Genomic DNA, 14,041 nt, shown 5'->3' with positions numbered 1-14,041 from the left:
GCGAATGACGCAATCTGCATCATTGTTAACAGGATGCTATTTGGCACGTTGGTGCCTGTTATTTTTAAGGAGCCACGGGTCGTACGCCGCGCCTATGCGGTAGTGTAATTGGGGGGTGGGCGGCTCCTGAGAGCGCCCCTCTACGTCTCTGACACATGGGCGGTCACCAAAGTGTGTTCTACCATATTATTTCGGTGAGTGGTTAATGTACACTCAAGGTTTACATGCGGGAGTGTAGGTAAACCTGTGTCCCGATATTTATGACCCAAGGGCAGGAATTGTTTACATTTAAATAATTCACTTTTAGAAAAAAAGGTCACTTGTCTAAGAATATAGGATTGGTAACGCATGGATGAAACCCTTCTTATATATTTCGTCGGACTTTCTTCTATTCTCGCGGCAACGCACTGGAACGGGTACGCTAGTTTTCATATAAAAAGTTTTAAAATCATAAATAATAACTTTTTCTTACATCACATTAGGCCTATCATTTACAGCATTCATTTCTTAATGTAATTGTAAAAAATCCATTTAAAGTTAACTCATTATAAATAGAATTGTTCCTTAGCTTATTTGATAAGTTCATGTAATGTAAACCAAAGTAGATCCCTTCTGTTGTGATTTGCATACTTCGTGTCCTTTGCTGAGGCATAAAATAGGGCTACTATAAAATATTCCTCAAAAATATTGCCCACAAAGCATCTAAAGATATTGTTTTATCTATCAATATCAACAAAATCACCAATGTCTGGTTAAGAAGATTATAGTATAGGGGCCTAGGCCTAATATTTTTGTTATTTATTTATAAGACTGATCACTGTAAAACTGTGAGTAGTAGTCACTGACTGAGTAGTAGGTAAAACTCCATCTTAGCGTATTTTATTCTCCGCTTGTTGTTTACCTCCAGTTGAGCGTATTTTATTATAATAACCGAAACACACCAAAACATTAGGAAAACACGCATTTAATATTTGTATTGTTTTTGTATTGTTGTTTTTCATAAATGAATAAAAATGAATATTTAAAAAAACACGACTTGATTATTAATATTTGTATTGTATTTTTTTAAAGGCATTTGTCTCATGGTGAAACTGATACACTGTTAATTATTCTGTATGATATTTTTGTATTTATGCTATAAATGTACAAACTTTGTGTTTTTTAATTTGAAAATTTTGCCAAAACTGAAAAAAAATATTTTACTATAGAGTTGTATGTTATTTAAATTCTACCATCCTTCCCAATATTTTGATATAGATCTATGTATCAAGTATGATTTTTTGTATGAGTAAATTTCTGACTTTAAAAAAAAATAATGATGTGGGGTTGTCCATAAATGACGCCACACTCGTAGGGGAGAGGGGGGTCCGCAATTTTGTAACGGTAAGTGACGGAGGGGAGGGGGGGCAGAGGCGTAGCGACCCTTCCCGGGGACAAACTTTTCGATTTGCACCCCCCTCCCCCCTCAAACTTTCGATTTGCACCCTCCCCAACCTTTCAATTTATTCTTCCAACCCATTTTGGCGCCTCATAAGGTCGGCACCCGGGGACATATGTCCCCCCCTCCCTCGCTACGCTACTGGAGGGGGTAGGTAAAAATAGTTTTTAAAAAGCATGACGTCATTTATGGATGATCCCTGTAATAAATTTGTATTACTTACTTAGCTGTTCGTTTTACTATTTAAATCATGCATCACGATTGCATTTTTTTACAATATTAGTTATATTGGTCTATTTCTGTACAGCCTTAAAAATGCGAAATAACGTATGAAATTTAGTGTCTAACGCTATTTTTTCAAATGTTAACGTGAGTTGTCACACTTTCTCTAACACTCCAAGCCATCCCTCACCAAATTCCACCACCCCTCCCCTACTTTCGGCAGCATTATTAGGGGTCATCCATAAATGACGTCACGCTTTTTTGACGATTTTTACCTCCCCCTCCCCTCCGTCACACGTCGTCACAAAAACCCAGACACCCCCCCCTAAAATAACGTCACACCTCAGCCTCTGTCAAAATAGAGTATTTTAATCAACTCCTAATACAATTTATTAAAACCGTTTTCTGAAACGCAAAATAACGTCTTGAATTTGCTTTCTAACATTGCTTTTTTATAATGCAAAAGTGTGACTACGCACCATCTGAACCCCCCCTCCCCCTCATCACATACCGTCACAAAATTACGGACCCCCCCTCTACAGTGTAACGTAATTTATGGACGACCCCTTTTGCCTTTTAATACTTTTATTCTGTTAGTTGAAATTGGAACACTTATTTGTACAAAGTGTGCATCTCTATTTTTGCAACCAACAAACAAAGCATTTCAGTCAGTCTCTTTGTTGTTTTTATTCATTTGTTAAAACAAAAATACAAAACAAATAAATAAGTCGTGTTTTGAATAGGCCTATTCATTTTTATTCATTCATGAAAAACAACAATACTAATACAATACAAATATTAAATTTGTGTTTTCCTAATGTTTTGGTGTGTTTCGGTTATTATAATAAAATACGCTCAACTGGAGGTAAACAAGCAACGGAGAATAAAATACGCTAAAATGGAGTTTTACCGTGTGAGACTACTGTCACCTGTGAGCTTAACAACGTAGAATGTAGATTAATTTATAAGTAAGACTCACCCATTGATATAGTGAAACCTTAGTTTCTTTATCTAGAATCTAGATAGATCTATATCCCGGCTAAATCTATATTTAGGGCTAGACGTCTAGAAAATCTAGATCTAGATCTAGACAGTTGACTAATAAATATTATAAGTCTGTTTTTAGAAGCTTAAAACTTACTTCCGTATCGGAGCGATGAGCCAGATGTTTGCATGCGATCTCGGTTAAACAAATTGGCTAAAAATAAAAGTTTTTCAATATCATGTAGATCTAGATCTATTAATTAATTTAATACTCGGGACTTAGGCTAATTAAACATAATTAGATCTAGAACTCTACATTGAATTAATATGTCGCGTTGTTTAAATCGTCCTTACAAAAGTCGTAAATAAATAGATCGAAAATAATCCAGACTAGTAGTAATACTAGCCTAAATAGATTAGTTATTAAATTAACGTCACTTTTATTTTCTTGTTTTTTTCTCTCATTGTAATCAGTGCCATATTATTTAATACTACCGACTTACTTTATTTTGTAAATTTTGCAAATAGGCCTAATACGGATGGAGTAGGAATGGCTTCGAAGGTCGCCCGTAGCCGATTATTACTCCACCATTATCGCCATGCGTCGTCACATTAAAGCAGTAAACCCGCCCTAAAATAGTTTTAAAAGTTCCGTTCACCCCCTTAGATTAACTACATACAGTGGTGGATTAAGGGGGGTGCTGAAAGGGCTGCAGCCAGGGGCCCCCGAATTTTAGGGGCCCCCAAATTTTAATTTCTCAACTATAGCAAATATTACTTCATCATTGATTTTTTAATAGCTTAGTTAAATTATTTTTTTAATGTCAGAAGTATGAGTTAAAATTCCACCAAGTAATTAACAAGCATCACTTAAATAATAGCTTTATCAGTGAATGTGCCGAGACTAGCGAGATCTATCAGATACTCTCTGATCTTTAATGTTTAATTTTGCCTTATTTAACCAGCAGTCCCTCGACCTGACAGCGTTACCGATAGAAAATGTTTTGAAAACCATTTAAAAACACATAGTGTGTGTGTGTGGTGGGGTGGGAGTGGGGGTATTTGAATGAGGGTCTGTTTGCGTATTGTCATAGTGTAGATAGATACAAATAAGACTAGACTGGCAGAGACTAATAAGGACGGTGTAAACTTGACGGTAGACTATTTGTTTTGAGAGTATGTGTTACATTGGTGTTAAATTTGGGGAAAAACGTCCCAGTTGAATGTAGGGAGGGACTGACATATCGAAGTGGATGGTTAGACACGGACCGATGTAGCAGTATTTTTTTTAAAGTATTGACCTTTTGACCGAGTGGCTTAGAGATAAAAAATGTGAAACATCTCTAGTTCAAGGCACATTCTCACCCGTATTAATTGCACTATAGGAATAGCAAAACAGGCCAAGAGAGGAAAAGCCTATAAATAAAGGCGTTACCGCTGTCGCTCACGGTAATACAAAACCGGATGAGACTCTATTGCAGGGCATGGCATCTACCCCCCCCCCCTCCCCTCCCCTCCACACCCGACATGTACCCCAACCGTCTCCCCGCCCCGAAGTTTCACGCATTAAAACATTTGAGTTGTGAATTCCTTGGAATTTAGCCGTAGTCAATGTTTTCGTCTTGATAAGTAACATTTGTTTTTAGGGGTGAGGCTCCGGTAAAGAAAAACCTTGTTAATATAATACTCGTTAGAAAACAGTTATTTCTTTTCAGCTTTATTAAAATACATCCACATATGCATTTCCACTAAAAAAAATGGTGGAAAAATCTTGGTAACTATGACAACGGCGGCCATTTTGAAAAATTAACCCCGTCGTAGGTTTTCCACCATTCATAAAATATTATATTTTATGCCCAATAAATAATAAATTCATAATCTTCGTCCATATTTTGGGGTACTCAGCTAAAAATGTTAAGTGTATATCTTCAAAATAATTTATTATTAATATATTCAAGTGCATTCAGAGGTTTCCAAATGTACACATTGCTCTTCGAATTTTTCAGTGGAGAGCGCTCATTTTCCAAAATGAAAAAGATTAAAAGCGATCTTAGAAGCACTATGGGACAGCAGAGGCTCTCACTTATAGTTATTAGCATAGAAAATGACATTGAATTATACAGAACCAATAGAAGAGTTTGCTATCAGGAAATGTTCCCTATAAAAGTTACTTGGTCTTTAGTTCTAAGTAAAAAGAAATGTAATAAATGTATGTATTCATAATTTATTTTGCAATAGTAAATAAACAATGGTTACTTTAAATGCTCTCATTTCTCAATGTAATTTAACATTACATTAAATGTAACATTTTTTGTCTATGCTATAACTTCTGTTAACCTTTAGTTTATTTTTTATTCCATTCGACCTTTATTTCTGGGAAGGCCTCTATTTTGTGACATGTCATTATATCAACTACATGTAAATATATATATATATATATATATATATATATATATACTAGCTGCATCCCGTGCTCCGCCACGGTAAATCTTTTTTAAATGTACCAACAGAACAAAACTAAACACAACACAAACGAACGCAAAAAAAAAAAAAAAAAAAAAAAAAAAAAAAAAAAAAAAAAAAAAACGAAAAAACAAACACAACACTCATAACATAAACACAATTTAAATGCAATCATAAAGGCATATTGCTCATAGTCTAGCCCGTAGCGCCAAATCGCGCCATTTCCGGTGATTTGCACCCCCCTCAAACTTTCGATTTTGCACCCCTTCCCCCCCCCCCCCCCCGCCCTAAAACTTTAGATTTCCACCACTACCCCCTTCGCAAATTTTTTCCAACCCACTTTGGCGCCCCCTAAGGTCGGCACTCGGGGACATATGCCCCCCCCCCCCTCGCTATGCCTCTCCTATAAAACCCGAAAGATAGAATAATAATTAGAAAACAGTATAAATAATAGGCAGTATCTATAATATACACAATATTTCACTTTATCCATTCACGCATTTTTTTTTCCAGTACTTTAAATTTTAAAAATTTACAATAGAGTTTCATAACTAAAACCATTGCGCACCTAATGAACGTGATGACGCGTCTATAATAGTGCTGAATAGTTGATTAAAAATTATAAGTAATAAACAGTAGGGCCTACATTCAGTGAATAAAATAAATAAAAGATTGCCTTTTATCAATCCATGCTAATTATAATTTTCTAACAATAATTTCCTCTTACACATCCACATTAATTTGCATTCACATTTTGCTAATTATATTATTGCAACACTAATTCCTTCTATGACGAACGTATATTTGCATTTACATTTTTTATTAGCGTGAGTTTAATGTATTTTTAAATTACCTCCTTTGTCAAAAGTAGAAAAGAGTTAAATTCATTTGATTTTTCTAGCCTACAGTTATTATGTTATTAAAATGTATCCACTTTTTCTAGGAATATTAACGAAAACTATATTTGACATTGATCCTTTTAATATGTTTTAGCAATGTGCGTGTATTTAATATTCTCTTTACGTTATGCAAAATTGTACAAACAGTGGAAATTATAAAATAGCTCTATGCCGCTATATAAACAAACCCTACTCTAATACTTATAATAAGACACTGCGGTGCACTGAAAAGCACTTCATGGCGCGATGTTTACTTTTATGGTTCCAAAAGCTATAGCGATGACGGAAGGAAGGAAGGAAGGAAGGACTGACACACTACTTGCCCGCTTATATTATATATATATATATATATATATATATATATATATATATATATATATATATATATATATATTTGAGGGGGGCCCCGGAAAAAGTTTCAGTCAGGGGCCCCGTTGAAGCTTAATCCGCCCCTGACTACACACACATATATATATATATATATATATATATATATATATATATATATATATATATATATATATATATATATATATATATATATATATATTTAAATTAATTCGTTTCTCGTCGTTTTTCTTCTTAAAATATAGGCTGCAAAATGTTACATTTCGTATTCCCGTCTCTTTCACGTTACTAAATTCTCAACCACTTAGGCTAGCACCCACTTCCTAGTTCTAGGCTCAGAGGCGTAGCTGGGGGGGTGAGGGAGGCCGCCCCGGGCGCCGACCCTAGAGGCGAAGCGAGGGGGGGGGGACATATGTCCCCGGGCGCCGACCTTAGGGGGGCGCCAAATTGAAAGTTCGAGGGGGGGTGCAAATCGAAAGTTTGTGGGGGGGGGGGGGTGCAAATGAAAAGTTCGAGGGGAGGGGAGTGCAAATCGAAAATTTGCTCCCGAGAGGGGCGCCAAATTAAAAGTATGTCCCCGGCGCCGGGAAGGGTCGCTACGCCTCTGGCCGACCCCAGGGGGGCGTCAAAAGGGGTAGAAAAAAGTTTAAAAAGCTCATTTTAAGCTGCAGTTTTGATAAATAAACAGTTGAAGGTTAGAAATTTAACAGCTAAGAGCCTTTGCATACTAATTTACCTGTTTTCTACCTTGATTTTGTAACTGTAAAACATATACCCTGACGCAGAGGCGTATCCAGGTTTTCGTTGTAGGGGGAGCGAAATGAGCAAAATAAGGCGCCGGATTTTTAACACGTTCTATATACGTATATATATATATATATATATATATATATATATATATATATATATATATATATATATATATATATATATATATATATATATATATATATATATATATATATATATATATATATATATATAAAATTACTAGCTGTATGTCATTACTTCGCTATGATGTAAAATAAATTGAAAGTAGCACTCTGAAGAAATAAGAAAAAAACACACAATGTAGGCCGACAAAACAAAAATGTATCAATGTAAACAATATATATATATATATATATATATATATATATATATATATATATATATATATATATATATATATATATATATATCACAACAGTTGGGTGACGCTTACCGTGTAATGTTAAAATAAATAGCATGTAATTGAGTTAGTTCGAAGTGAGTTTTCATACAAGCCCAACGCACTAATTAAGGTTGTCGCAAAATGTAACATATATGTAACATATGTCAATGATGTCAATGAATTTTCATTAAAAAAAAGATGTCTAGTACAGTTTACGAAACTTACGAACTTCGCCGATACTTTTTTGGTGGGTAGTTTGGTAAGTATGTAGGCGGGTAGGTGGGTAAGTGGGTAAGTGGGTAGGTGGGTAGTTAGGTAGGTAGGTAGGTGGGTAATAGGTAGGTAGGTAGGTGCGTCATGATGTGAAAAAATATTAAATACAAAATTGTTATTTTGGTGTGAATGAATGTTGTTACGAGAGATATGACGAATGCATGTTTGATGACGCGGATGAAAGAGAGTGAAGTTTTGCCATAGGAACGGGTTGTTATAGTATGCAAGCTAGGTAGTTCGGACAAGGGAGAATGTGAAAGATACTTCGTGTAATGTCGATAGTTTTATGTTTATACGAGAATAGTAGTTGAATAATTATTGACCAAGAAAATAATAGGCATTGTGTAAAGTGATTATCGCCTGTATCGTGGTGATGGGAATGCAGATGGTAGTGGTACGCTTTAAATGGTAGTAGATCACGTGATCAAACACGACATTCTCACAGCAGCACTAACAGTCATGTATAAATGTGTCATCTAGTCCATATGGTCTTTGTGCTAAATTTCTCTTTTGCACATTTTTCGTTGTGTTTTTTCTGGTTGCGCATTTTTCTGTTTCTGTTTGCGCTTTTTTCCGTTTGCGCTTTTTTCTGTGTGCGCTTTTTTCTGTTTGCGCTTTTTTCCGTTTGCGCTCTTTTCTGTTTGCGCTTTTTTCTGTGTGCGCTTTTTTCTGTTTGCGCTTTTTTCCGTTTGCGCTTTTTTCTGTTTGCGCTTTTTTCCGTTTGCGCTTTTTTCCGTTTGCGCTTTTTTCCGTGTGCGCTTTTTTCTGTTTGCGCTTTTTTCCGTTTGCGCTTTTTTCTCTTTGCGCTTTTTTCCGTTTGCGCTTTTTTCTGTTTGCGCTTTTTTCTGTGTGCGCTTTTTTCTCTTTGCGCTTTTTTCTGTTTGCGCTTCTTTCTCTTTGCGCTTTTTCCGTGTGCGCTTTTTTCTCTTTGAGCTTTTTTCCGTTGGCGCTTTTTTCTGTTTGCGCTTTTTTCTGTGTGCGCTTTTTTCTCTTTGCGCTTTTTTCCGTTTGCGCTTTTTTCTCTTTGCGCTTTTTTCTGTGTGCGCTTTTTTCTCTTTGCCCTTTTTCCGTGTGCGCTTTTTTCTCTTTGCCCTTTTTCCGTGTGCGCTTTTTTCCGTTGCGCTTTTTGTTTTGCGCTTTTTTCCGTTGCGCTTTTTTCCGTTGCGGTTCTTTCCGGCCACCCTTAAAATCACTAAATATATTGTAACATGAACATTATATAATTTGAATCATTTGGTAGATTACATACTTACAAACAAATGCAAAATATGCTACAACATAATTACAATACAAAACAATGATGTCAAAGTCCTCTTAACCTTTACAATCAAAGGTCTAACTTATCTGGGACTTTGATTTTCCTGTTTGACCTTCTCAGTGGCTGTTGATTTGGTGACTCAAGATTCTGACCATCTGAACTCTCTAGCTCCGGAAGTCCAGGATCTAAATCATTCATTCCAGAATTTACATTTTCTGACTCTAGAGTACTTGGTTCACTCATATCAACAGAACTTGGTTGTGGAACAAACTGAGTTGGTGTGAACTGGTCAGATCTGGTGGGATTGACAGATTCACACTTATTATCTGCACAAGTTATTTTTAACTGGTCTGCATGTCTACGGATAATAAGTCCATTATTTGTTTTTACTTTATAAGACACAGGTCCTGTACATTGAACTATTTGACCTGGCATCCATTTTTCCCCTCTCCCATAATTTCTCAGATGCACATTATCATTAACCCCAAATTCTCTCTCTGGATGTTTTGTCATGATTTACTTTTTGTGTAAGTTGATGATGGGAAACAGACCTTTGAACAGTTGGATGTAGTAGGTCAAGGTGAGTTTTAATTTTCCTACCACACAGCAATTCGCATGGTGCAACACCTGTTGTTATATGAGGAGTTGTGCGGTATTTGGCTAAGAACCTGTTTACTCTTTCCCTGAGAGAAAATTTGTTACCGGTACTCATTTTTACCATAGCGGTTTTGAATATGCCTACCGCTCTTTCAGCCAAACAATTCCCAGCAGGGTGATAGGGTGATGTGGTTATATGCTCAATACCATTTGCTACACAAAACAGTTTAAACTCATGAGCAGTGAAACTAGGCCCATTATCTGAAACAATTTGATCAGGTAATCCATGAGTTGAAAATATTTCCTTAAGTTCAATAATGGTATCACTTGCAGTGATTGTGTTCATGATTTTTACTTCTAACCACTTAGAATGTGAATCAATAACAATTAACAACATTTTGTTCATGAAGGGTCCTGCAAAGTCTATATGGATACGTTTCCATGGTTCGATTGGCCAATCCCAGTTTTGCAAGGGTGCTGTAGCTGGTTGATTTGAATGTTGTGCACAGCTTGAACAAAGCTTTACATATTTTTCAATATCAGCATCCATATGTGGCCATCAGAACCACGATCGTGCAAGGTCCTTCATTTTGGAGGAACCAAGATGAGTATCATGTAAAGTTCTTAAAACTTCTTTTTGTAACATGTTGGGGATAATAACCCTTGACCTCCATAGTACACATCCATCTTCTAGACTTAACTCTATTTTTCTTATTTTATATGGCCTTAAATCATCATTCACTGACTCTTCAGGCCAACCATTCTTACAGTACTCATATACTTTTATCAAGCACTCATCTTTTTGTGTTTCTCTCTTAACATCATTCACATTTATATTGGAGTTATCCATGATAGTGAAAAGAACAAATACATCTTCTGGTACATAACTAAGGCTTTGGTTTTTTAAAGGTAAACGACTAAGACTATCTGCACTATTCTCAGATCCAGGTTTGTATTTCAATTCATAATTGTATGCGGCTAGTGTGATAGCCCACCTTTGAACCCTTGGTGAGGCGTGCTCAGGCAGGGGTTTGTTTTCCCCAAACAAGCCCAGCAATGGCTTATGATCTGTAAAGATGGTGAACTCCCTACCAAACAGAAACTTGTGAAATTTCTTAACACCAAAAATGATGCCTAAGCCTTCCCTATCTAACTGAGAATAATTTTTCTCAGCCTGGTTCAAAGATCTACTGGCAAAAGCAATGGGTCTGTCACCATTTTCATCTATGTGGGATAAAACTGCTCCTACATCATCTGGTGAAGCATCACATGTTAAGATAAGTCTTTTCCCTGGATCATAGTGAGTTAGTAAGGTGTCAGAAGACAAAGCTTCTTTTGCTGTATTAAAAGCAGCATCTTGTTGTTTACCCCAGTGCCAAGTTGCATTTTTCTGCAGCAGCTTGTACAGTGGTGATAGTTTACCAGACAGATTCGCTATGAGCTTCGCATAGTAATTTATCAAGCCCAAAAAAGCTCTTAGCTGTTGGGTATTTTCAGGTTTCAGGGTGCTTCTTTATTTTTTAATGGCTTTTGTTTTCTCAGGTTGAGGTCTGAGACCCTGTCTGCTCAAATTATAACCCAGAAAACTAATATCTGTCAGCATGAATTGACATTTATCTTTGTTTATCTTTAAACCTTTTTCACCAACTATTTTCAAGACTTTATCAAGTGTTTTAAGATGTTCAGTGTCATTCAGTTATGTATACATTGTCAAAGTAAACACAAACATTTGGAATGTCCTGAATAATACTGTCCATGACAGCCTGGAAGATTCCAGGGCAAGATGATATACCAAAACATAGTCTTTCATATTGGTAGAGTCCCTTATGTGTGTTTATTGTCGTATAGACTTTTGAATCTGGATGAAGTTCTAGTTGAGTGTAAGCATGACTGAAGTCTAATTCAGTGAATTTGTCTCCTCCTGCCAAATTCAAAGCAATTTCCTCAATGTTAGGAATAGGGTACCTATTTAGCTCTATTTGCTTATTCAGTGTAGCTTTATAGTCTCCACAAATTCTTACAGAACCATCCTTCTTTAACACTGGCACAATGGGCGTTGCCCAATCGGAATAGTCTACCTTCTTTATGATGCCACTAGATTCCAATCTACTTAGCTCATTTTCAATTTTATCCCTCATTGCATAAGGTGGAACTCTAGCTTTGCAGTATCTTGGATTTGTGTCTTTAATGCTTATCTTCACTGTCCTATCATTTAGTAACCCTGAACTACCAAAGACACCTTCATTTTCAGATACAACTTTATCTATTGAAGTAAAACTAGATTCTCTTGCATTGTTCACTGAAAATATACTCCCCCAGTCTAACTTAAGATCAACTAACCAGTTCCTACCTAGTAATGGTGGTCCATTTCCTTCAACCACAAGAAGAGGAAGTTTAACACTTTGACCATTATAGCTTACATGAACCATGCACTCTCCTATCACCGGAACATTGTCACCCGTGTATGTTGTTAGGCACTTGTGACATAGTTCTAGAGGCACTGATCCTCCTGTGACAGCGTCAAAGTCCTTCTTTGTGATGACGGTTAGAGATGCTCCCGTGTCAAGTTGGAAGATGATGCTCTTACCGTTGATACAAACTGGTACATTGATGGGAGCATGACTTGTTGATTTCACAGAGAACAGGTTGAACTCCGGCTGTGGATCAGTTTGAGCATTTTCACTGGTAGAGTGGTTCATTGGTTGGGTTAGGCTGTCTTGGTGAGAGTTAACATAGTGCTGCCTTTGGTTGCGGTACTGTCTTGACTGGCTAGATCTAGCAACAGACGAAGACTTTGCAAAGCAGGCCTTGGCAATGTGACCTTGCCTACTGCACTTATAGCAAGTTGCTGACTTGAACTTGTATCGATGAGATGCATGGGGACCGTTGCATCGATGGCATTTTTGATAATTATTACTAGATTTAGATCTAGGATTTGAACTTGCAGGCTGTTTAGCATAAGTTGAACTGCTCTGATAGGGTTGGTGTTTGTTGACTAACCTGCTGTCTACTGCATGGATCCCTGAAGGCGCTAGAGATCTGGCCGCCTCGGATGACTGCTGGTATGAAGTTGCAAGTTGTATTGCTTTTTCCAATGTTAGATCTGACTCGAGAAGCAACTTTCTTTGAACATCAGGGCTGTTTACACCTGTCACAAACTTTTCACATAGTCTGTCAGACAGCGTGTCCCCGAATTCACAGAATTCACTTAGATGACGTAAAGCAGCAACATATTCTGATATTGATTCGTTTGGTTGACGAGACCTACCGTCAAATCTGGCTCTACACAGGAACTTGGGTGGTGCGGGCGCATGGTGGTCTGTTAGCAGTTTGCTCAGCTCGTTAAAGCTCTTGGTAGCTAGACTAGCTGGTGCGCATAAGTCCTTTAATAACCTAAATTGTTGAGGCCCTAAGACTGTCAACAAAACAGCTCTCTTTTTGGCTTCTATCGTCACGTCGTTAGCTTCAAGGTAAAAGCTTAACCTATCTAGATAATCATGAATGGTTTCTTCATTCGAATTACATTCTTTTATCTGGCCATACAGCGCCATTATCTTGCAAATACTTAGCCAATATGCTCTAGCAAGCTTCTTTTTAAGTAAGCATGTGCTCTTTTTAGTGGATGATTTATCCTCGTCGCCAATGTAATAGATTGTGGTTTTATTATAACACAATAGACGATGAAGCCATGTTTTATGCGCACCTTGTGTTTATTCTCAATCAACAACCGGAAGACACATGACATGCAAGGGACATCACCCAAAAACATTATAAATATAAGACTAATACAAGAAGAGTGAGTTCCCTTGAATTCACAAAGCTCAATATATTACATATATATATATATATATATATATATATATATATATATATATATATATATATATATATATATATATATATATATATATATATATATATATATATATATATAACAACCAAAAACAATAAACGCAGCACAATCTGTTTTGTATGTAATTCTTGTAAAAAAAAATTTACATAATAATTCCTGGGTCATTAATTAAGACAAGCGAAATAGGGGAAATAATCACGCTCTTGATATTAATATGTATATATCTATATATTTAATTATAGGGCCTAAATGTCAAAACAAATCAGTAATTACTTAAGAATGTACTATAATTGTTTAACAGTATTCGTGTTTTCAAATATTTTTTTTGTCTACACTCAAAATTAAATACATCGTCATCATAAATGCTAAAGTGTTAGAGCAGGGGTCTCCAAACTTTTCAGCCCGAGGGCCGCATTAACTATAAAATATCAGTCCGGGGGCCAGAGTTTCTTCTATTAATTTTTTCGAGTTGGCGAATCTCAACCCCCCCCCCCCCCACACACACACATCGATTTATAATTTATATAGAAATATATACAAATTTCTGAAAGAA

Source organism: Physella acuta, unplaced genomic scaffold (assembly GCF_028476545.2).
Source record: "Physella acuta isolate Inbredline_101_S28 unplaced genomic scaffold, ASM2847654v3 ptg001384l, whole genome shotgun sequence".
NCBI lineage: Eukaryota > Metazoa > Mollusca > Gastropoda > Physidae > Physella > Physella acuta.
Note: the sequence above shows the minus strand (reverse complement) of the source record.